The 25,568-nt window shown below is 46.8% G+C and overlaps 1 protein-coding gene across 1 annotated transcript in view; it reads left to right on the plus strand.

Annotated features, from left to right (window-relative positions):
- ROGDI (rogdi atypical leucine zipper) overlaps window positions 1-25,568 on the plus strand; it is a 765,793-nt gene that overhangs the window by 252,553 nt on the left and 487,672 nt on the right. The gene's annotated exons all lie outside the window — the stretch shown is intronic.

Here is a 25,568-nt window from a genome sequence, read left to right on the forward strand (position 1 = left end):
CCCAGGGGAAAGGAAGAACAAAAAACACAAGGGACTGGGAGTAGGAAAATCCCTTCGGAGCAGTGGCTGGGAGGTAGGGAGTTCCTGGGAGGCTTGCAACCTGCAGGGACGAGAAAGCGAGAGTCAAGGATGTAGTGATAATCTCGACACTCAAGTACTGAAACTTCACGCTCCCTAGCTTATACCCACCTGTTACGACACAGTAGGTGCGGGTATCAAACGAGAGAAAATTAGTCCCTTCGTGCTATTCTACCTGCATTGTCTCGTAGTAGCTCTGGAAACTACTCTCCGGCGTAGTGAAGGAGTTTGCTTACAGAGTATATCAAAACAGAGACTTTTACCTATGATAATCACAAGTACTTGGTAGCTCCTCCCATCGGAATAACAGAATGCCTTCCCCACAGTGCCTCAGGAAAATGGTAGGCTAGTACTGCTCACAATGTCTCGATTAGTACTGCCAGGGGGAGTGTTTCGTCACACTCAAATGCGTCAGTTCACGAGGACGGGGAAGTATTCTAGACTCCGGTCCCACTATAATTAAGGGGTGCCAAGAAAGAAGCGTACGAGTTCTGGGTGCTTCTAAAGAACACTGATAACAGATAATCCAACTGCACGGATCAGCACGCCTGTGCCGGTCTCTGTGCTACTAGAAAATAAAGCAGTATGCGGACATAGAGAGGAACTCCCGGGCGTCTCTCCCGGGTTACCTGGTCTGTTCCGCGGGTTTCTTCGTCTCGTCTCTTCTCTCGTCGTGGCCTTCTGGGGAATATGGGTCTCGACACTGGACGAACTGCTGAAAATTCTTCAAGCTGAAATCCGGCGGGGAACACCGTCCGCCATTATTCTTCAGCGAATACGATTGACAAGCACCTTCCGCTTCCAGCGGAAGTGCTTATGTAGCGTCTTCTGGGGATTGTGCCCCAGGGCATGTAGGGAAGTGTAGTTTGTTATTTGTTTGTACTGTTGGAGCCTGGAACGGGGCTCTTGCGCTCCATGCTGTTGGGCCGCTGTTTGTGCTATCGCGCGGGTGATCGCTACAGTGTGTTTTACTTATAAGGGTACCCCAGAATCCATTCTGGAGTGTACCTAAAGTACATGCAATCAATTTAGAGGGGAAAGCAGCTAGGCTGATGTCCTGGATAGCAGGATCCCAGCCAGTCTAAGTCGAAAACAGTGAAACATCAGCAAAAAGTGGGGGTAACTATAAGAAGCAGATCCTACTCTCCTACAATCTCTAATAAATTCTCTGTGAATGTTAAGAAGACCTCATCAGTGGGCTCACATTCTCAATTATTTTGGTTGGAAAAAAGGGAGGGAAAGATCTGGTAATAGTAACATTTTATCACAATTTTTTGATACTACACATTGCAGAGTACCTATGGCACTCGAAGTCTTATTAGGTCCCATCCATAAGAATTTTGTATTATTGTGGGCAGATGATTTTGATATTCATTCTTGTGCATTATCTGCTACTCAGGCATGTAGTCACATTTAGCAGAATGGGGTGGGAAATTACAATTTTTTGCGATAATAAATATGGGGAAGGATTGATTTCTATTATTTCCAAATATAATTTACAGCTACTGAGGTGTGGCTGCGACACAAATGAGTGCTTGGGGACGGGACCCTGGACCAGACGGGGCACTGGTAGATGTTTTAAAATCTGCTACTGAACTCTGAGGGCCTATCCTAACTAGGGTGTTTAATGTAGCCATTGTATCTATGATTCCACCTTCCTGGGGCACCCCTATTATTGTACCCATATATAACAAGCATTTGCAATGCAATAGGTCTCGCATTTAATAGAGTTTGAGCTATTGGCATTGTAGATTACAATGCCTTTTATTAATGTGTTGGTTTTTTAAACAAATAAATAAAAGGCATTGTCATTTACAATGCAAATAGCATAAACTCTCGCAAATGCGAGGCCTATTGCATTGTAAATGCTTGATACATTTCCAGTGAGGCCAACATTAAACACAAAAGATGACCACAGCAGCATACGTAGTGAATATGGGTTAAATACGGATTCACTACCTATGATCCTGCAGCCATCTTCTGTGTTTACTGCCGGCCTCTGTGACCTTACACATGGCAAAGTCGGAAAGCTTCCTAAAAGGTCCTTTAAAAGTCAGCTGTAGGCGCTTTCACAGCTGACTTTTAAAGGACCTTTTGGGAAGCTTCCTGTTTCGTGTTGCCAATGACCACATCCTCTTCTCCCGCAGCCTCTACTCCACCCACAGAGACCGAGACACACACATACAGACACAGAGAGACACACACACAGAGGCACACAGAGACAGAGAGACACACACAGAGACAGAGAGAGACAAACACACACACACACACACAGAGACACACAGAGAGACACAGAGACAGACACACACACACACAGACACCCACGGAGACAGAGACTGAGACAGAGAGACACAGAGACAGAGACACACAGAGACTGAGACACACAGAGATGGAGAGACACACACAGAGACAGAGAGAAACACACACAGAGACTTAGAGACACACACAGAGACACAGAGACATGACACACACACGCACATGCACACAGAGAGACAGACACACAGACAGAGAAACACATACACACACAGAGACACACACACAGAGACAGACAAAGACAGACAGACGTGTGTGTGTGTGCTGGGTCTGGTGGCTCAGTGGACTAATGCGTCCGCTGCAGGGGCCTGTGTTCAACCTCATGATCACGTTTTTTATTTACTCTTTACTCTAGCCCCACGACCCTGCCCCCACAGGTGCGGCCCTCGGCTACAAACCACACTGTAAATTTGTCCCTCGAGAGAAAGTTTGGGAGTACCCATGCCTTAGCTAGTCGCTCCCTTAAAAATGGCCCTCAAAAACAATGCACACGCGTCATCGGAAAGTGATTTCATCAGTTGAGGCTAATACCGGCTTCCCAGCACCCTTTAGATGTGCAGATTGACCAGTTGCCACATTTGCATTTCTTCCGGCAAGGAGGCACCCTGGCAAGATGGGTTGTTCAGCTGTCTGCACATCCCTTTGTTTCACAATACAGGAGACTCCATGGCTTACAATAAGCTGAAGTATTTCAACTGTCCCAGGATGGTCGTCTTTTCACACAAAGTAGGGAACTGTTTTTCAAAAATTCAAAAAGTATGGGCATGTCGTGCCCCTCCGACCCCCCATCCCCCTCACTTTGGCCACTGACAGTAAACATTCTTTAGCTATACAAGACCACGGGAAAAAGTCAACGTGTCACCTTCCGCCCAGTCCTTCACAGAAATTCCACAATATAGTCAGCGGATTTGGAGTTCTTCTGCATTTATAAAATAGCTCTTCCTTGCCATTCCCGTTCCTTGTAGCAACTTCTCACCTCCAAGTCACAAGAGCCATTTAGCCTTTATCTACGGTGCATTCTTTAATTGCCTTTGCCTGGCTAAAGACGATAGCAATCCCAGAGCGGATTTGTGGCAGGCTGTTTCTTTCCACAGCCCTTGACAATGTGTGCTGAGGGCTGCTCATCGACTTTAGTGCTCCATCATGTGCCTTGTTTGCTGCCCATCGACTTTAGTGCTTCATCATGTGCCTTGTTTGCTGCCCATCGACTTCAGTGCTCCATCATGTGCCTTGTTTGCTGCCCTTCGACTTTAGTGCTCGATCATGTGCCTTGTTTTCACAAGTGTAATGTTTAAAGCTCATTGTAATTTTTAAGGGAACACACGCGCTATATCCCGTCATGTTGTGTCACCAATATTTTCATGTGTCAGAGCCATTGGTCCTACCAATACGACAGTAACAGATTTGTGTCCAAAATATTTGAAAACATATTTGAATATGTCTGTCATAAAAAAAGTCAACCTTATTCCTATTTATGAGCAGTAATTTGCGCGGGGGTGGATCTTAGCACAATACTGGTTCATATAGTGTAACTCTTTCTTACACTGATGCCGGTGGTATTTAAACCAATTACGTTTTGTGGCTTTTAAAAAAAAAAAAAAATTTGCACAACAAATAAAAAAGAATAAATTGGGTCGACAGGTTTTAATGCAGACAAGTTGAAATATCGCTGGGAAAAATCTCATAGTGCCATAGGCATACCCCGACAAATTCAAAATGATGTCAACATAGAACGTTTTTTTTGCAATAACATACAGAACTCTGGCCCTACTTACTTTTTTTTAACATGTCTTTATTAGCAATTGACATAAAAGGGGGTACGAGAACAGCTCGGGCATCACGTAACCACATAGGGCATCAACGTGCCCGGTACATCATCCCGCTTAATGAAATAAAACACAATCTGTGCAGGCCGAGGCAATTAAGTACACACAAACAGAAAGCGGAGGGCAGCAGCATTAGGAATAGTAACTCTCTTGTAAGTACACACTGAAGCTTGCTCGCAAAGCAAGTGCCCCCCCTTGGCAGCCTGAAATACTCAGAAGGATCATTAAAAGAACTACAGTACTGCAGAATACCATGGTAGAAACAACGATTTCTTGGGGAATTTACAAGATTTAGGAGTAACAAAAACAACACAAAGGAATGAGTGGTATTGCTTGCAGAGGTGGTGAAAGTATTGTTAGGAGAAGATCCCTTCATTAGCATCCTGACCCCATGCTCACCTTCGCAGAGTCTATAGGGTACACAGCGCTTTTTGCACAATAACCTAGAACACTTATCTAGAGTGACATGCACCCGGATCTGCTTGAGCCTCCCAGGGTGTTCTCCGACAGGCGGCTATAGATGAAAGCTGCAGCCATCTTAACATTGTAAAGCCTGTGGTGAACTGCAACGTATTATGGGCAGCGCATCCTCCTCCACTCTGGCAGACTCGGACAGGTTCACACAGGCGTGGAGGAGGGGGCGTGATGCCTTCAAGAAGCCTTGTACAGATAAAGAAGTTCTGTTCATCAATAACTAAACAAGAAAAAAAAAATCCACAAAACGAGGTAAAGGGAAAAGGAGTAAAAAATGTAACAGTCACACTGCACTACACTGCAGTTGCTTAGATGCACGTTACCGTAAGGGCAAAGGGAAGACAAACACCGACAAGTCGCACTGCAATTCCAACCGGGAGGATCGTTATCAGATGCACGCACTGTAGTTGCGATCGCGACGATTGTTACCAGATGCAGAAGCACGTCCCCGTAAAGGAAAGAGAGAATGAATGAGGGGCCATCAAATGATGTATTGTTTAGTATGAAAACTAGAATATCCTAGGAACGATACTATGAATTAGATGAAAATATGGTAGAAGGCTAAGTTGAAAGTCGATGGTCAGTTGAAGCAAAGAACTACACATGAGGGCGCTTCCGGCACACAACAGAAGGAATAGTGTGACTGCATTGTCCATAGTGGCGAAATTTAAAAGTACGCACCTTCAGCTGTTTGCACGCTTTTTGCAGCAGCTCTGCCAAGTTTCTGCTTGCCAAATCATACTTCTGCGGTTTGTTTAAAGCCCTGACCTAGCTGGAGCACGTGAATGATTGTAAGGGAGGGGGAGAGATGAAGAGCAGAGAATGAGGTGGAGGTGCAGGGAAGAGACACAAGAATGAAATTAAAACTAGCGCGGCGCTCTTAAAAAGGGGCGCTGCGCTGCTAAAGTATAGCCACAATATTAAAAACTCCACAGGATTTACTTCCCGCCACATCACGAGAGCTGCCTGGGCACAAACTTACTTATTTTCCCAAGTCTCTGCTCCAGGTATGCTTCATTGAAAAGGCTCACAATGTTCAGCCTTTTACTACAAGCACCCTTGACAAAGATGGGCGGAAAGTGGGCGGAGCTTCCCCCACTATAGTGTATACAGCATCTCTCATCGAGACAGCGCATGAGCTGCCTAGGCGAAACCTAAAAAGGGGGATAAAGCAGGCTCCAAAAACTACTGCCCTATTTCCCTCCTGGACTCTTCAGTGAAAGTAATGAGTAGAGTTTTACTAACAAGGCTGGAGGAATGGGCACAAGAGCAATCTATTTTATCCCTTGTACAGGAAATACAGGAAATATACTAGGGCCATGGCAGGCAACCTATATCTAAGCTTTGCTGATTTAAGTAGCGCCTTTGATTTGGTTGACCAGAATCTACTTTGGGCAACACTGATTTCCCTTGGTGCACCTAGACAACTATTGGGTTTCTCTCCCGCCTTTATGAGAATTTACCTAGCCAAGTTTGCTTTGGCCACCAAGGAGAATGTTTGACTAAATTCAAAGTGGGGCGAGGGATTCGAACGAGGTTGTGTGCAAGCCCCATTACTTTTTTCTCTTTTTATTAATGAGGTGGATAATCACCTGCAGTCTCTGCAAGTTGACGTTCCTCGGGCAGCTAGATGCCATATACCAGTATTGTTATATTCTGACAATGCTGTTCTACTTGGCAGGATACCGGTGGGCTTGCAGAGACTGATGAGTGCCTTTGGAGAATTTATTGCCTCCAGGAAAATGGTGATAAATAAATCCAAAACTTTTACCATAGTCTGTGGGCCAAAGCAGAAGGCATGTAGAACACCAATTGTTTCAGTGAATTTGTTTTGTTATTTGGGAATTTTATTTGCAGTTAATGGTTCCTGGTCACAACATGTTTCGAATACCAAAGCTAAAATGAGTAGGGTTTCGCAGGGGATTTTTAAATTTTCCTTTAAATTGGGTAGTCGACCTATTAAAGAAATTACCACAATATACAAAGCAAAAGGAGTGACTAGTGCCTCATATAGGGCAGGCATCTGGGGTTATGCTCCTGGTACCACTTTGCAGGAATAGCTTTTTAAAATGGCTTTTATGTTTACCCTCTTCTGCTTCAAATACAATTTAATATCAAGAGGTTGTCTTGCAGTTTTTAGAAGATCTTCTTCTGGTGAGACCTTTGTTATTATGGTTTTCACTTTGGAAAAAAAAGAAACTGGTTTCACCAGAATAATTATTTTCAGATCGTCTTGCCTTGGATAATGCTTTAAGTATTGCTTTGCTATCGTATATTAATTCTTTCCTTGGTAGGTTGTTTAATCTGTCTTTTGGTCAGATCCTACCCAGGTATTATCACTAACTGAGAGGATGATTAAAGACACCTGGTTTTACAGTATAGACTGGATCAGCGACTGGCAGGCGATAGAAAAAAATCGTCCATCATTTTTTAAAAGTCTTTGGACCTGGAGGAGAGAGGGAATAGTAATCTATCGTATGTGACAAATATGCAGCATTGCTTTGTGTTGGTAAGATTGAGATGTGGTATCGTGCACCATCTAGTTGCCTTTCCAAATATGTAGACCTGTCCTTCAGATGTGGCATTTTGCTCCTGTGATGGTCAAAGTAAGCAAATCACATTGCACTTTTTACTGTTTTGTAAATTTTACCAGAATCTAAGGTGTTTCTATCTTAAACCTATGTGTGTTGAACAGAATATTAGATTATATAAAGCTGCTATGAAATTCCTGGTGGCATTAAGTGAACCTTCTGTGTGTTATAATGTTGCCTCTTTTATCGTGAAAGCCAATAATGTGAGGAAAAGTATCATGTTATAGTATAGCTAATGAATTATATTACCATGTTTGTATGTACTGCACACAATTGGATTTTTTGTATGCAACTAGATATCGAGATGTTTTAATGTGTTTTATGTACGCTCTATCATTTATGCACTTTTATGGCTGTTCATTATAGCCAAATAAAGTTTTATGATGATGATGAGTCTGAGCAATCGCCCTCATCCGCCTCCTCCTGTGATGTTTCAGAAACAGTGCATTTGTGTGGTATGAAGTGTTTGTTCATTTTAATCATGGTATCTCTCCACGTTTGCGGGCAAGAGACTGGTCCTTTTAACTGTGACAACCACAGCAGCTGCACTGAACCATCGCTCAGCAGACACACTGGCTACCGGACAAGCCAGATACTTTATTGCCAGCCTACTGAGCTCTGGCCATTGGCAGATCTTAACATACCATTAAACCAATGGGTTTTGAGCCACTTAAATCTCTTTTGGTTCATTTAGACAGTCTTGGAACATTCCCTGAATGGGCATTGGTGCTGCCACTTGCTTGACCTCTTTTGCCTTCGTCTTTTCACTTGACTTAAGCCCTGCCATTTGAAATCAAGCCATTGCAGAGGTTGGGTCAAATTCTTCAGATGCTGCCGTTGCCGGTGTTCTTGTTGCTGGTGTTGGCTGCTGTGAGACAACATCACTTCCCTCTCTGGAGGTTGAAAGTTGCCTGCCAGAACTTCTCCTTAGGACTCTAACTTCTAGACGTTCTTCTTCTAGGTCTCTTGCTTGCTCAACAATTCATGTCTTGTATAGTGAAACATCCACTTCTGAAAAATATATATATTACCTACTAAAGGTAGTTATAGTTTGGACCATGTTTCCATAGAATAAGTGTATTTTGACTTGCTGTAAGTCTCGTGCATGGAAGGTTTCGGGGTGATCCGTCAAGCGGGGGCAGAGAAAAGGGGGGGTATGAAAAAAGTGTGTTTCCCATGTTAATTCCCATAGGAGGTTTAGACACGACTGCAGCCATAACTGCTGGACGGAATTACACCAAATTTGGCAGCCAGCTAGCTTTTGGTCCATAGATTGTGTGTTTTGTTATTTGGTTTAAAACCGTTCATTAGTTGTTGAGACATTTGAGGAAAACCAAAAAATGTTATCTGTGATCGCTGGAAAATTTGTGACAATTTCGCAATTAATGGCGAGTGGTCAAAGGTCTTATTTATGATTTCAGTGCCATGCCTGGGGGAATGGGGAGGGAGCGATTTGGGGGGATGGGTGGGGGGGTTAGTGGAGGTTACATATGCAGGGTCACCATGTTGGCAGGAAGGCTCACAGAGGGGCCTACTAAGCACTGCGGGATCCTGAACTGAGGGTGGGCACGGGTTCAAGTTGTGCATGCCTATATTCTCCCTAAAGATGGACTGGCAGTTGACTCTAAAGGATTGTTATGTATTGTTGTGAACCTCTGTGCTCCATACTGAGAAGGACATCATGCTGACCATGTGGCCCTGCGGGCTGTTTTCACGGCCTTATTGAAAAATAATAACATTTGTTTAAAAAAAAAAAGACTGGTCAAAGGTCTTCGGCAGGGTAATCGGACTCCCTTGCTATGCTATGCATTCATATCATGCAAAAAAGGAAAAACATTCCTACTAGTACCATGTCCAATTAGACGTAAACCTTTAGGATTAAACAAAACCCAAGGCATAATAATCATCAGCATTGGTAACATAACCCATGGTGGACAATGAAACATATAATCCATATTGTGACTGGTATGTAGGGTATGTCATAACCACAGGAAACAACCCTACTCAAAGGGAATAATACACTTTAAAATCATATCATCAAATTTAAATCATCACCACTAAGTGGACACTGCTATCAATACAAACTCTATCAATAGTGCCTAGATATAAGTGTCAATTACCTAAGACATCAGTCATACACTGGAACCATTAACATTACATGCTAGAATTACCATATGCTGATGGTCTTTTTGTGGTATGGAATAACACACTTACCTGAGTCATATTAAACCACTGGCTTCATGGTTCAGTGTGGGGGAACACCTCCTCTGTAGTCCCACTCTAACAATCTGTTTGATAAATACATCCTGATGGACAAAGAAAGACACATTAAAACAGCATACTATCACTAGTTGGCACATAGTAGGAATGCACCCTTTCATTATAGTCATTTAGTGTAATTGTCTGTACTTTCATCACCCAAAGTATTCATCAATTCATCCTTGATGGTCTGAAATATTTATATGTGAATTTCGTGATCAAGCTCTTTACTGATTTCTCTCAACATCTTTAGCAGAGTAACACCATGGTACCGATCTTACAGACATACATATAAGACAGAGACATACAGGAGACATATTCTTTGCCCATTGTGTGGTTCCAGCTAAGTCACTCCAACACTCGATGATTGGCGGGAACAGAGTTTTTTCAAGCTTTTACCAATATTTGCCCCATGTATTATGAAGGACAATAGCAGTAGAGTACCTTCTGTTAGCCTTCAATACTAAGGCTAATTAGTTAAAGAAAATGTGGTTACCCTACACGTGCACCATTAGACCATTGATACTGGCAGACCCGTTGATATAACCCAAGCGGTGTCTCTCGGGGTTCAGGCATATACACATGTAAGATATAGAGACAGAAAGGCAACATCCTCTTTGCTGTTTGCATGGTCACAACCTGATTCCATGACCGGTGGGCTCAGAGTTATATGGCTTTGATATAATGCTCCAGGTATAATGGCAGACAAGTGTGGTGAGGTATAGCTCCATAACCCTTGACAATAAGACTCATTAGTCAGATACATGCATGTACTGTATACATGTGGCGTAGCTATACCATATGTGCTGGCTCACCCGCAGGGCCGGCTTTAGGGCGGTGCGACCGGTGCCACCGCACCGGGTGCTGGCTTCCTGGGGGCGCGTGTTTGAAAGTTTATTATGCTTTTGAAGCACCTGCTGCAGCGTCCACCTCCCCCTCCCCCGCAATTACCAGGCCTCACATAAATGTCAAGATAACTTGTGTGATTAATTATCTTCCTGAAGAGAAATCAGTATTTTGTATAGCTGAGGTTTTGATTTAGGTGAAGTTAGTGCAGGGGGTTAATATGCCTGCTGCAAAGAACGTGTACCAAGTAGATTACAGAGTGGGTAGGATGTAAACAGATCAGCAGGTTACTGCTTTCTAAAGAGACATCCTTTTGTTACTTGAAATTTATAACTTAAAGTCCTAATATAGAATAGTGAGCTATTAACTTTCATCCTAGAACTGCATACACACCGCAAAGTATACATTATTAGAACATTGATTAATGTTGCAAAAAGGGTTAATTTGGCTAGAAATCGATTCTTATTATTAAAGAAAACTCCCAACTATGCTGTTTCATTTTCACCTCGGAGTTTGTGCTTCTCCACACCAAGCACTATACTGCCTACCAGTATGGATGACATGTGACTCCTACACTTAGAGTCCTTTGGCTTATGTAACATTTCCTATACACTGATTTACACACGTATGATTGATTGTCTCTGTGTAATGTGTGTGTGATGCAAAGTGCTCGGACCCCCTACACTGGTATGAGTGGCACTATAACTAATTCAATGCATCTGAGAGAGTGTGATTATGGTCACTGTTAAAGGGTGCTAGCGAGAGATACCCGTGGTGGTGGAGGTGGTCATTGGGGGGGCGCCAACAAACCCTGTCGCACAGGGCGCCACCAGCACTAAAACCGGCCCTGCTCACCCGTGTTGCAGCATTCACAAGTTGACCTAGATAAACTCCGATCTGCTTTTGACGGGTGTCACCAACAAGACACACACAGACACGCACTTACTTCATCAAGAAGCTGGCGAACCCTCTGCACCTAGCGCAAGCCCCCGTCCACTGCCGTATTGTAGATCTCTGTGCATTGTAAGGGCCTCATTAAAATAGTGGAAGCCCTGATCACGTGAGGCCACGTACGGGATTCCTCTCAATCATGTGCAGCTCGCATCCCAGCTGTGGCACGAGTGTTGCATGAACCCATAGTCCAATTTGGGAGCCAAGCCCCCACTCGTACAGGCTCCTTTCCTTGTTATATGTGTACGATGCTTTCCTCGATCCTACTGATCCTACTGCTACCACAGCGACGCCTGCAGCTGCGTTGCTATCTTTGTAGCAATAGCAGTGCTGTGAGGTGTTGGTTTTAATAATCCTTAGCTCCATCCATCACAGAGACATCATAGAGACATGACCTACGAGCATCAGCACAATGAGAGGTGTGCACCTTTCCGCACATGCTCAAGCCTACCGTCTCTGACACGCCCCCACTCCTCGATGAGGTTGGACAGCTGGGCTAGATAAAACCCAATGTTTGGCAGGACACTGACGATCATCAATCATTTTGGTGATTCTCCGATTGGGAGTGCGCCTGTATGCCGCTCTAGCCGCTTTATTCTTTCCCCACAGGGGCCTTTGCTTGCATTAATACAGGTAAAATTGCCTACGAGGAAATATTTATATCAAGCATAAATGGTCCTTATCTCCTTGTGGTTTACTGTTTCCCAGCCTGAACCCTTTCTTATTATTTCAGGGTCAGTCCCTTGGGTATAATAATTTCATTTATCCTTTTGCATAGTGGCGAATGCTAACCATTGCGTTTTTGTTCACCTCCTTGCATGGCCCCAGGTATGTGACTATATCCCTACATAAAACACACCTTACCAATACAATCTTGTAGTGAGCCTGACATCATGTACATTTCCGACAGAGGCTTATCTATTGTCTGGCCTCTTTCAGTCTCATGGAGTCCTAGAGCTACATCCTGCACCCAGACACCTTCAAAGAAGAGGGGCAGTATATATTGTTAGTTGTTCACTCACATAGCCACCTATGATTATACTACCTACAGTAGCTAACCCTGCTCATATTATTGCCCCCCCCAGGTTATCATCAGTTCTGAAGAGACCCTCACATCTGGCACAGGGTTGAAACACCATCAACACCAATATAGAAAGACCTTGTACGCAAATCCTCACACTGTGGGAACTGCCCAGTGTTGTGTTACATTATATGCTAATTGGGCTAACTTGTAAATATCAATTTACCATTGACCCTCACTATTTTGTCACCTATTTCTTCTATGGTTATGGTTTTCTACTTGGGGCTTCTCTTAAAAAACATTTTCACTGGTCACTACACTACGCTATTTGCTTATGCATTTTTGTTATTGCTTAAACCTTTGATTTAATGTTAATCTGGATGGATTGAACCTAATTATGTGATACTGGCTTCTTTACCTTTGAAAGCGATTGACTCACTACAGATATATTCTGCCTTTTAATCAAAATTGGGTCTTAAGACAAATTCTAGACAGTTATCTGCTGCCGTATTTGCATTTTTTCTAAACATGAGTTCCATGTGAATGCATGTTCCAAGTTCAATACTTTATACACATGTTTAAATGGACATTTGGGTAGCTCTTGTTATTCTTTACTGATAAGGGAGAATGAGGGCAAATTATTTAAAAGAACAAGACAGAGCACAGGAAGGGGGTGGAGGCAGATGGCTGAATGTGGTTGAATAGATGTGAAGTGAATTGAATGCTAGCCTTCGGATTGATCATTCCCTAACTTTCCTAAAAGTAGCATGTCACAGACCGGGCTCAACCCTTAAAAAAAGCAAAAATAAAGATTTATTAGATAAGCATGAAATAAAGATGCATTAGAAGCCTTTATTGCACCATGTCTGTATACTGAATCCACTGATCCAAATCTGAAAGTGATTCAGTTAACAGAACTGAGCTGTCTCTATTCATTCTTATAGAGCTGCTATGCAGGTAGGATTGCACCTTCAACAATGCAAGTGCCTTCAAGATGCATTGTCACAAGAGCAGCTGTACGCACATGGACACTGTAATACGGTGTCCCTAACAGCCGAGACTTCCAAGATGGCACCTGTGGACCACCGCGCAGAGCTGGAAGGTGACGCACCAGCAGGAAGGAGAGACCAGTTCGAGGCATCAGGGCGGGCACAAGAGGAGCGGCAAGAGGAGCAGGAGAGGCGAGAGGAGCAGCAGCGATGAGAGGAGCAGTAGCGGCGAGAGGAGCAGGAGAGGCAAGAGGAGCAGGAGCGGCGAGAGGAGCAGGAGCGTCTGGCAACCGAAGGAAGCGACCGGGTGGAGAGAAGACGAAAGCAACGCAAGTCACTGCCTAGAGGCAATGCAAATGTATCCTGTGGGCCCCTGGAGAGAGAGGACACATTGAGACCCTTTTCTGCGAACCAGGAGTGCCACAGTTCCAGGCAAATGCCATTGCTCATGGTTGTTAAGAAGTGGTGGGGGAGTGGGAAGAAGTAGTGCATACCTCATCCCTAAGGCAGCACTTCCTTTTCACTACCCCCTCTTTTCCACTCACACCTGGTGGAGGCACAGGAGCTTGGTAGTTGGAGGAACAAACTCTGCCCCCCCCCCCCCAGGCCGAGTTAATTGGTCTATTTTGTTAAGTTTTTTTTCTTTTTGAGCACTACTTTACTCTGGGGGCAGCAGACAGACCGCCCATTAGAACTGGGTGAACCTACGCCTCGTAGTCCTTGAACCAAGATTGGAAAGAACCGGATGGACTGACTTTTCTCTTGGTTTATGTTGTCAGAAAACTGTATTCAAACAACCGTTTTCCCCTTTACCTGATTCATACCATTAAACCCTCGACAAATCTAATAAAAGACTGTGACCTTATATGTGAGTAGAACAGCTCCTTGACCACCTCAACTGCCTCTATATATAACCGACACATTTGTAGTTCATTTCATGCATGTACACTGAACGCCTATTTTTAAGAACTAACTGTAGGAAAGTAGGATCTGCTTCTTATGGTTACCCCCACTTTGTGCTTGATGTTGCACTGTTTTTGACTAGTCTGACTGGGATCCTGCTTATCAGGACCCCAGTCTATCTGCTTTCTCCCTTAAACTTAAATTGTCATGCATGTACCTTGGTACATTCCAGATTGGAAACTGGGGTACCCTTATCAGTCCCTAGTATATGGTACCCATGTACCTAGGGCATATCTACCCCAGAGGCCTCCGAGGAATTGGCAGTAATCAGCGTTGTGGACAGCGCTCAGCTCAAGTCACGCTCGAGTCTGCTCAGCTGCCTAACACCGGACCTACCCCAGCGTTCCATCCCCGGAAATCATTCACCGGAGTTCGTTGCCCCGACCTCGGATTTAATCCTGCTGAGCGCTGTCCACAATGCTGATTACTGCCAATTCCTCCTTCATTGAGTCGTTCCATTATTCTTCTACTGACGCACAGACGCCTCCGTTTCTCTAAGACTGAGCCAGCGTAATTTTTCTCCCTCCACTAGACCAGAAGTACCTATTGATTCATGTGTAACCTTAGTCCTGATGATGATCTCAAGTTAACGAGATCGAAATGCCGTTGACTCTACAACGCCATTTGCGGCATTGAAACGGGTCATGCCCTAATCATGAAAATAATGTTTGTAATGATCAACGTTTTGTAAATACTTTGTTTGACCCTTATTATTCATTTATCCTGCGCCGACTCACGTTGCTCCCTTACCTTTGTGTCACTGCGCCGTTTCACTCAATACTACACCCCCAGTGCTCACATGGTTGTTATGGTTACTGTAATTTAGTTGTGTTCTGTACTTCTATCTACAAATAACAACCTTTACCCTTGCCTTGGTCTTCCTTGTTTTGTCCTGTTCGCTATGATTAGTTCCAAATTCCTAACGGTCCCTCTACATGATTGACCAGTTGAGACATTGTTTTTTTGCTATTATACTTGCCCGGACTTTACTGGGATAACGGTTCTACTCCTGTTTTTGTTTTCCTCCTAATTAGTGGACAGCATATATCAGGCCAACTTCCCACATTGATGTGCAGTGGTTGGGATCCAAGCCTGCATTGTTTTACTAGATATATCTCGTTGTATTGATTAACTGAAAACCACTAAAGTACTCAGGGACATATAATACTTAAAGATTAGAAAAAGTAAGTTCTACTGAATTTAGGGTTGGGTAAGTTAAAGGTCTAGCACACCCCTTCTCTAACCTAAGAGAGTTTAGTTCCCACAAGGGTAGGTAGGCGCATACACCACACCACACTAGTTATGTCTTCTAAAGGAGAAGCCAGTGGCTCTGTACCATCTAGGTACAATGGTCTTACATTTCAGGAATTGAAAGCCGTGTGTTTCTAGGAAGCTGAAGACAGGAAGAAATGCCAACACCCAACGTCTCATTGAGGTGTTACTCCTTGATGACCTTAGGAAGACCCCAGGGTCAGATGAGGTAGAAAGAGTAGGTGGGGCAGGGAATGAGGACAGGTCAGGAGGTGAAACCTTTTTTGATCTAGACTCAAACCCTGGCCAGGAGGATCAAGATGATTCCCACCTGGACAACTTAGATCTTCAGGAAGAGGGTGGAGAAGGCACCAGTGGCCCTCTCTTTACTCCTCCTGGAACAGTGCAGAGTTTACCAAGGAGATCTAGATCTCCCTCTGCAGAATCTGACCATTCAGGACATTCTATAGGGACCTCCATATCTCATAAGAGAGATATCGTTTATGAAAGACAGTGTCAATTTCTAGTGCTTGAGAAAGTCAAGCTTAGGCTCAGGCAAGAGCAATTGGCCCTAGATAAGGAATCCTTAGAACTCCAGAAAGCCAGAAAGAAATTGAGACTAGAGTCCCATTGTGGCAGGAACAGTGTCTCTAGGGTTAAGGAGTATACTTATGACCGTAGGAACCTGAGCAAGATAGTTCCCCACTACCATGGTGGGGATGACATCCACAAATGGATAATTGCTTTAGAAAAGTCCTCTAAGGGACAGAGGGTCCCTCAAGAGTAGAGGGCAGCTATCTTGTGGCTCCCTTTTGCTGACAAAGGTAGAGATAAGCTCCTCACTGTTAGAGAAAAGGATGCTGACAACTATTCACTCCTGAAGAGTGCTCTCGTTGATGGGTTTGGCTTAACCACTGAACAGTACAGGATTAAGTTGAGAGACACCAAGAAGACACAGAGTCAGGACTGGGTAGACTTTGTAGATTGTGCTACTAAGGCTTTGGAAGGCTGGTTACTTGGCAACAAAGTGAATGATTTCAAGGAATTGTACAATTTGATTATGAGAGAGCAGATCCTTAATAATTGCCAAAATCCGTTGTTGCATCAGTACTTGGTTGACTCTGATCTGACTTCTTCCCAAGAACTAGGAAAAAAGGCAGATCGGTGGGTCAGAACCAGGGTGAAGCAGAAAAACCAGACCACAGGTGGTGACCAAAAGAAGCAAGATGCTAAACCTACAGATAGGGGTATGGAGAAGGGTAAAGACCTGAAGTCTTCATCAGGACCCCAAAAACCTGCATCCGGAAGGGAGTCACAGTCTAACAAATGTAAAGGCAGAAAGAAACCTTGGTGCTTCCTGTGTAAGGAGAAAACCCATTGGACAAAAGATGCCAATTGTCCAAGGGCCACGGATCCTCCTACCACCACCACAGCCCCTAAGGCAACTGTCCCCCTAGTTCATCTCAAAGTGGTGATAAAGGGAACAAGGGTATAGTAGGGTTAACCCTGGGATCTGAGATAGGTTCTGGCCTAGTCAGAAGTCCAGCTCAGGCTGTTTTTGTCTGTGATGGATGGAGGCATAGATATTGCCTCCTTATTTGTGAGCCCCAGTAATCTGGGCAAAAACAGACAACAGCCTTTGGTCAATGGTAAGGAGGCCATGGGATATAGGGACACAGGAGCAAGTGTCACAATGGTGACAAAAGATCTTGTAGACCCTAACCAGATCATACTTGGTGAAATGTACCAAGTGACCGATGCTAGCAATATCAGGACAGACCATTCCTTGGCAGTTGTTAATTTCAGCTGGGGGGGGGGGTAACTGGCCCTAAGAAGGTTGTGGTTAGCTCAGACCTCCCTGTGGAATGCTTGTTGGGCTGAAGTGGAACTCAGGATACTTGCAGCTATGTTGGGCATCTCTGCAGATGTGTTTGCTTTAGCAGGACACTTAGGCCAAAGTAAGACTTGGGACAGGCTTGTCCCTCACTTTCACTGGCCTCACGTGTCAGAGGACACAAATAAGTTTTGTCGCTCCTGTACCACCTGTCAAGCCAGTGGTAAGGCAGGTGGTACCACAAAGCCCCCCCTGATACCACTAACTGTGGTGGGGGTTCCCTTTGAGAAGGTTGGGATTGACATAATTGGTCCCATGGATCCTCCAACTGCATCTGGGCACAGATATATCCTACTGGTGGTGGACCATGCCACTAGGTACCCAGAAGCAATACCCCTTAGAACCATCACAGCTCCTGTGGTGGCCAGGGCCCTCGTTGGATTTTTTTTCCAGCGTGGGTTTCCATCCCTAAGGAGGTCTTAACTGACAGAGGTGCAAACTTCATGTCTAGTTATATCACTGCTATGTAGAAGGAGTGTGGAGTAAATTACAAATTTACCCCACCCTATCAACCACAATGCAATGGGTTAGTTGAAAGGTTCAACAAAACCCTGAAGGGTATGATCGTGGGCCTCCCAGAAAAGCTTAGGCGAAAATTGGATGTCCTGTTGCCCTGCCTTCTCTTTGCCTACAGAGAGGTTCCTCAGAAGGGGGTTGGCTACAGCCCTTTTGAACTTCTGTTTGGACATCCAGTTAGAGGTCCCTTGTATTTAGTGAAGGAGAGATGGGAGTTACTTCTCAAACCACTTAAACAAGACATAGTGGACTATGTACTTGGTCTCCGCTCCAGGATGGGTGAGTATATGAAGAAGGCAAGCAAAAACCTTGAGGCTAGCCAAGAATTACAGAAAGCTTGGCATGACCAACACAGTGCTGACTGTGTACCAGCCTGGACAGAAGGTATGGGTGTTGGAGCCTGTGGCCCGAGCAGCTATCCAGGACAAGTGGAGTGGGCCCCATACCATTCTTGAGCAGAAGGGAGAGGTCATCTACCTGGTGGACCTTGGAACTCCCAGGAGCCCCTACAGGGTGCTCCATGTGAACAGACTCAGGCCATATGTTGACAGGGCAGACATGGGCTTGCTCATGGCTACTGATGAGGGACAGGAGGAATAGAGTGACCCACTCCCTGACCTCCTCTCACAGAACCCTGATGAAGGCTCAGTAGATGGTGTAGCCTGGGCAGGCAGCCTCACTGAGCAGCAACAGACTGATTGTAGAAAGGTCCTCAATCAGTACAGATATATGTGTTTCCTGACTCTTAGTCAGACCACTTGGTGTACCCATGAAGTGGACACAGGTCAAAGTCTGCCTGTTAAAAATAAGATTTACAAGCAACCTGACCATTTCAGGGACTGCATCAGGACTGATGTCCAAAAAATGATGGAAGTGGGAGTGATTGAACCCTCAGATAGCTCTAGGTCTAGTCCAGTGGTCCTGGTACCTAAACCTCATACCCAGGGTGGTAAGAGAGAAATGAGGTTTTGTGTGGACTACAGGGGGCTCAATGCAGTCACTGGGGCTGATGCTCACCCTGTTCCTAGGGCAGATGAGCTCATTGATACTTTGTGTCAAGAATTCCTGTCATACAAGGGAAACACGCCCTTATGTAAACAGGAGAGCTGTTACATAACTCAAGGGAAACACGCCCTTATGTAAACAGGAGAGCTGTTACATAACTCAAGGGAAACACGCCCTTATGTAAACAGGAGAGCTGTTACATAACTCAAGGGAAACACGCCCTTATGTAAACAGGAGAGCTGTTACATAACTCAAGGAAAACACGCCCTATAAAGGGAGGAACCGGGAGGTACAAGGCTGTCGGATATTGTGTTTACACCGACGTACCTGCTTCGTGAAGAGCAGTGTTCCGGAGTGGTGCTCCAGTAAGGCAAGAACGAAGGTAGGTCGAGTCGTTACTCCCTGGGCCGTGTCTTGCCCCATCGTCACCTGTGAAGGACCCGGAAGCTCTACCGGTCAACCATTGAGCTTCGCTTTTTGACTCGGCTGAGTCCAAGCGCAGTGGCGCTTTTGCTGGTTGGAGTCGTAACTCCCAGCCCGACCAGAGACACAGGGACTGCCAGCTGTAACGCACACCAGGAGGTGTTTGCCGCGTTACAGACTCGGAAGTCCACAGGATCGATCGAGCGGCTGCTCTCGGTTCAGTCTTCTTGCTTGTGATTGGGGTATCGGTGACGCATCACCAGGAGGTGACTCCGCGTCCCGGTGCAGTCTGAGGAAGAGGTTGAGCGGCTGCTCCCTTCAGGTAGAGACCCCGGCTGGGTGTTTCCCTGACTCCTCGATTCTCCCCAACACTCTTCGTGCCCCTCACAGCCTACCGATTGACATTGTCGGCCATTTCATTTCTGCCCTCTGTTGGCATACGCCGGGATCGGCGTATATGCAGAGGACGGTTAGGACCATCCGTGCTGTGGGCTGGTAACGTACTTAGCCTGGAGGATTCCAGTGACTATAACTTTTGTTTGTTCTTTGTATTTTATTTGCCTTCATTAAAAGAACTAACCCTTCACAAGTGGTTGCGTCCTCATTGTCGTGTCTGTTAAACGATCCTGAGACGTTCAGGGCGTTACAAAATATCCGACCTTAATAACACTAACTGTCTCCCGGTCGATAACAGACATGGCAACACTTGATGATGTGCTGGCTGCTTTAGCGGCCATGCAAGTTGAAGTGGCTGCCTCTAGGCAAGAAACAGCCGATGTAAAAGCCAGACTGGATGCTATCCAATTGGACCCGCTCACGCCCAGCACCTCCCTCACGAACCAGACCCCTGCGGTAGTAGTGGAAATGCCGGTAGCCATCCCCTTGGCAACACCAGAGAGGTACAGTGGGGATCCTAACACAGTGCAGGTATTCCTCACACAAGTGGCGCTACATTTATCGTGCAAACCAAAGGCGTTCCCCACGAGTCAGGCTCGTGTGGCTTTCCTTATATCCTATTTGGCTGGAAACGCGGCACAATGGGCAGTACCTCTGGTGAGCAGGGACGACCCCCTCTTATGTGATTGGGGTGCTTTTCGCGAGGAATTCCTGAAGGTATTCGACAGAAGGGCTGACTTGTACACGGCGGACCGTGAAATGCTTGAGTTGAGACAGGGATCCAACGACCTGGTGCAGTATCTCAACGCGTTCCGAAGGCTGGTTGCGGAAACCAAGTGGCCTGTTGCTAAACAGACGGCGCTCTTCCATCAAGGGATGTGCGATGAGCTCAAGGACGCCGTGGCTCATATTGACCCTCAACCCAAGACATGTGAGGGCCTTATCAACCTGGTATTACGGCTGGAACATAGGCTAAGTGAAAGAAAGGGGGATCATGGGAGAAAAGGAAAATCCCTTCCATCCTATGTGACGGTGGGAAGTCCTGAAACTTCCACCGCATCCAAGGGAGAACCCATGGACATCAGCGCAATACGAGCGAGCCTCACAGCCACGGAGAAAGAGTCACGCCGTAAACAAGGATTGTGCCTATATTGTGGCAAAAAAGGCCACTACGTACGTGAATGCCCTGCCAAACCGAAGATGTCACGTTATCGGGCCAACCGGTCGGTAACAGCCGTGGTGGACATACCGGCGGAAAACTAGAGGACTCCAAGACCAGAGAAGGGGCATCTCGGAGTCACTCATCCATCCCTTCACTTTCCAACTCGGTCACTAAGGGACAACGACACCTGTTTATCACGGTGCACGTGGGAGTGCATGACCAGTGGATACCCGTTGTGGCCATGGTGGATTCAGGGGCCACTGGCATGTTTATGGACCACAACGAGGCATGCAGGCTAGGGCTAGTGCTTCTTCCCAAAGCAGTACCCGAAGACGTCTATGCGGTAGACGGAAGGCGATTGGTGACGGGGCCCATCGGACAGCACACGGGGGTCCTTCCGATGAGATATGGGAGGAACCATTTGGAACAAATCGATTTTAACATCATCCGAGCGCCCCAATATGGCGTCATATTGGGATTGCCGTGGCTACAGAAACACAACCCCTTTGTGGATTGGCCAACACATCGCATCGAAATGACGTCACCGTATTGCATCCTGCATTGTGGAATAAGAACGGAATCCCTTGACGCAGATGAGAGCGGGAGTCAGACGGTGGCTACAGCGGCAGAAAAAGATGTGGCTCTCCCCCAGGCTTATCACAGTTTTGAGGATGTATTTGATGAGGTGAAGGCGGAAGTGCTACCACCACATAGACAGTTTGACTGCCAGATCGACCTGGTGCCAGGGGCCAGCGTTCCCAGCGGCAGGCTGTATGCCCTGACGGAGCCTGAAAACGTGCATCTCCGGGGGTACCTGGATAAACTCCTCAAGCTAGGATTCATCCGCCCGTCCAAGTCTCCGGCCGCCTCGCCACTCTTCTTCATCCCGAAGGCTAATGGGGAGCTGAGAGCCTGTGTGGACTTTAGGGCATTGAATGCGATAACCATAAAAAATCGGTACCCCTTGCCTCTCATCAGTGTACTTCTGGAACAGGTCAAGAAAGCTCGTATCTACACCAAGTTGGATTTGAAAGGGGCATACCATCTGGTGCGCATGAGGGACGGAGACGAGTGGAAGACCGCCTTTAAGACCAGGTTCGGCCTTTTTGAGTACCTCGTCATGCCGTTCGGTCTGTGCAACGCCCCGGCAGCCTTTCAGTACTTTTTGAATGAGGTATTCAGAGAGGAGTTGGATATCTACGTGGTCGTATATATCGACGACATCCTCATCTATTCGTCCAGTGTGGAGGAGCACGTACACCACGTCAAAGCTGTGCTCCAAAAGCTGAGGGAAAACATGCTGTTTTGTAAACTCAGCAAGTGTGACTTCCACGTCACATCCGTGGAATTCCTCGGAGTGATGCTGAGTCCAGAGGGACAGGAGATGGCAGAACGAAAGATCAAGGCGGTGAAAGAATGGCCGGTGCCCCAAAGCGTGAAGGACGTCCAAAGTTTCATTGGCTTCGCCAACTTTTACAGGCGGTTTATAGATGGATTTTCAGGAGTGGTGGCCCCAATCACACAGCTACTGAGGAAGTCCAAGGAGTTTGTCTGGTCCCCTGAAGCGAACAAAGCCTTTGAGGCCCTGAAAAGCGCCTTTGGTAAGGCGCCGGTGTTGGCTCACCCCGATCCGGATCTCCCCTACGTGGTGGAAGCGGACGCGTCGGATGTGGCGCTGGGGGCTATCTTGTCCCAACGCAACCACGACACAGGGGTGCTTCATCCCGTTGCGTACATGTCCCGCAAACTCAACGACGCCGAACGCAACTACCATATTGCGGAGAAGGAGCTTCTCGCAATCAAGGACGCCTTCACCGAATGGAGGCATTGGTTGATGGGGGCAAGACATGTGGTATCGGTGTACACGGACCATCGGAACCTACAGTTCATGACGGCCACTAGACACCTTTCTCCCAGGCAGCTGCGGTGGATGATCTTCTTTGCGGGGTTCAACTTCCGCATCACATATCGGCCGGGGACGGAAAACCGGAAGGCGGACGCCCTGTCCCGTCAATCTGCAGTTAAGGAACCATTGCCTGCAACCGAGCGTTCCATCATTTCCCCGAGGATGGTATTGGGGGTTATCCAACCGGATACTTTCCTGAGGGGAATAAAGAGAGGGATCAGGTCATTCGCATGGCGGAGGTGGCTCCTCAGTCACAGAGAATGGCAGCTGAAGGACGGGATACCCCTGAAGGGCAGGTGCCTATTGATACCCACGCCTAGGCTAAGGAAACAAGCATTCATCTGGTGCCATGACTCTCCATGCGCAGGTCATTTGGGCTTTGAAAAAACGGTGGCTAGCATGGGACGGCATTTCTGGTGGCCAACCATGAGAGTGGATGTCAGGAGGTGGGGACAGGAGTGTCCTACGTGTGCTACCATGAAGGCCGACCATGGCCGAACCCAAGGGCTCTTACATCCACTTCCGACCCCGGATAGACCATGGGATAGAATATCACTGGACTTCGTGGTGGGCCTACCGGTAGACCAGGGGATGACGGCAATACTGGTGGTGGTGGATTACTTGACGAAAATGGGGCACTTCATCCCCTGCAAGAGAGTCCCTACGGCCGGCGAATTGGCGTCACTACTCCTAAAGAATGTGGTACGACTGCATGGATTACCTGGGGTGATCGTGTCGGACCGGGGGTCGCAGTTTACTGCGCAATTCTGGAAGACTTGGTGCACTGCGCTGCATGTTAAGACCGCCCTGTCCACCAGCTACCACCCTCAAACGGACGGCCAAACCGAGCGCCTGAACCAAACGCTCAAACAGTATCTGCGATGTTTTGTGGACCAGGGCAGGGAAGAATGGGTCGACTTGCTATGGGTTGCAGAGATAGCCTATAACAACGCCACTCACAGCTCCACACAGTCATCTCCGTTCTATAGCAACTATGGCCAACATCCCAGGTTCTTGCCATTTCTACATCCGTTCAGAGAGGACAGGATTCCCGCCACAGCGGACAGGGTGGCACACATAAAAGACACGTTGATGCGCTCAAGGGCTGTCCTAATAGAGGCCAAGAGAAGATACAAGGCTGCGGCAGATAGGAAGAGAAGGCCCGGGCCACTGTACCGCACTGGAGACTACGTCTGGATATCCACAAGAAACATGAGGTTTCGAAAGAACAGTGTGTTCCATCCCAAGTACATGGGCCCCTATCGAATTACCAAGTGTATGGGTCCCGTGAACGTGAAGGTGTGCTTGCCCCAGTCATTGCGGATACACCCTGTCTTTCATGTATCATTGCTCAAACCAGCACCCTCCAAGCCGTCTGGGACACCTAGGCCGGTATGCGTGGAGTCGGAGGTGGAGTATGAAGTGTCGGGCATACGGGCGTCCAAATGGCGCAGGGGGAAGCTGTGGTACCTGGTTGCGTGGAAAGGCTATGGCCCGGAGGAGCATTCATGGGAACCGGCTGAAGGGGTTCATGCTCCGCGCTTGGTCTCCTTGTTCCATCGGCGTTTTCCTGCCAGCGCTGGACCCGTGGGGAGCCGCTGAGAGGGAGGATGTACTGTCAAGAATTCCTGTCATACAAGGGAAACACGCCCTTATGTAAACAGGAGAGCTGTTACATAACTCAAGGGAAACACGCCCTTATGTAAACAGGAGAGCTGTTACATAACTCAAGGGAAACACGCCCTTATGTAAACAGGAGAGCTGTTACATAACTCAAGGGAAACACGCCCTTATGTAAACAGGAGAGCTGTTACATAACTCAAGGAAAACACGCCCTATAAAGGGAGGAACCGGGAGGTACAAGGCTGTCGGATATTGTGTTTACACCGACGTACCTGCTTCGTGAAGAGCAGTGTTCCGGAGTGGTGCTCCAGTAAGGCAAGAACGGAGGTAGGTCGAGTCGTTACTCCCTGGGCCGTGTCTTGCCCCATCGTCACCTGTGAAGGACCCGGAAGCTCTACCGGTCAACCATTGAGCTTCGCTTTTTGACTCGGCTGAGTCCAAGCGCAGTGGCGCTTTTGCTGGTTGGAGTCGTAACTCCCAGCCCGACCAGAGACACAGGGACTGCCAGCTGTAACGCACACCAGGAGGTGTTTGCCGCGTTACAGACTCGGAAGTCCACAGGATCGATCGAGCGGCTGCTCTCGGTTCAGTCTTCTTGCTTGTGATTGGGGTATCGGTGACGCATCACCAGGAGGTGACTCCGCGTCCCGGTGCAGTCTGAGGAAGAGGTTGAGCGGCTGCTCCCTTCAGGTAGAGACCCCGGCTGGGTGTTTCCCTGACTCCTCGATTCTCCCCAACACTCTTTGTGCCCCTCACAGCCTACCGATTGACATTGTCGGCCATTTCATTTCTGCCCTCTGTTGGCATACGCCGGGATCGGCGTATATGCAGAGGACGGTTAGGACCATCCGTGCTGTGGGCTGGTAACGTACTTAGCCTGGAGGATTCCAGTGACTATAACTTTTGTTTGTTCTTTGTATTTTATTTGCCTTCATTAAAAGAACTAACCCTTCACAAGTGGTTGCGTCCTCATTGTCGTGTCTGTTAAACGATCCTGAGACGTTCAGGGCGTTACACTTTGACCTCAGCCGAGTTCTTGAGTACATTTGACCTCACTGCTGGTTATTGGCAAATCAGACTA

Source organism: Triturus cristatus, chromosome 10 (assembly GCF_964204655.1).
Source record: "Triturus cristatus chromosome 10, aTriCri1.1, whole genome shotgun sequence".
NCBI lineage: Eukaryota > Metazoa > Chordata > Amphibia > Caudata > Salamandridae > Triturus > Triturus cristatus.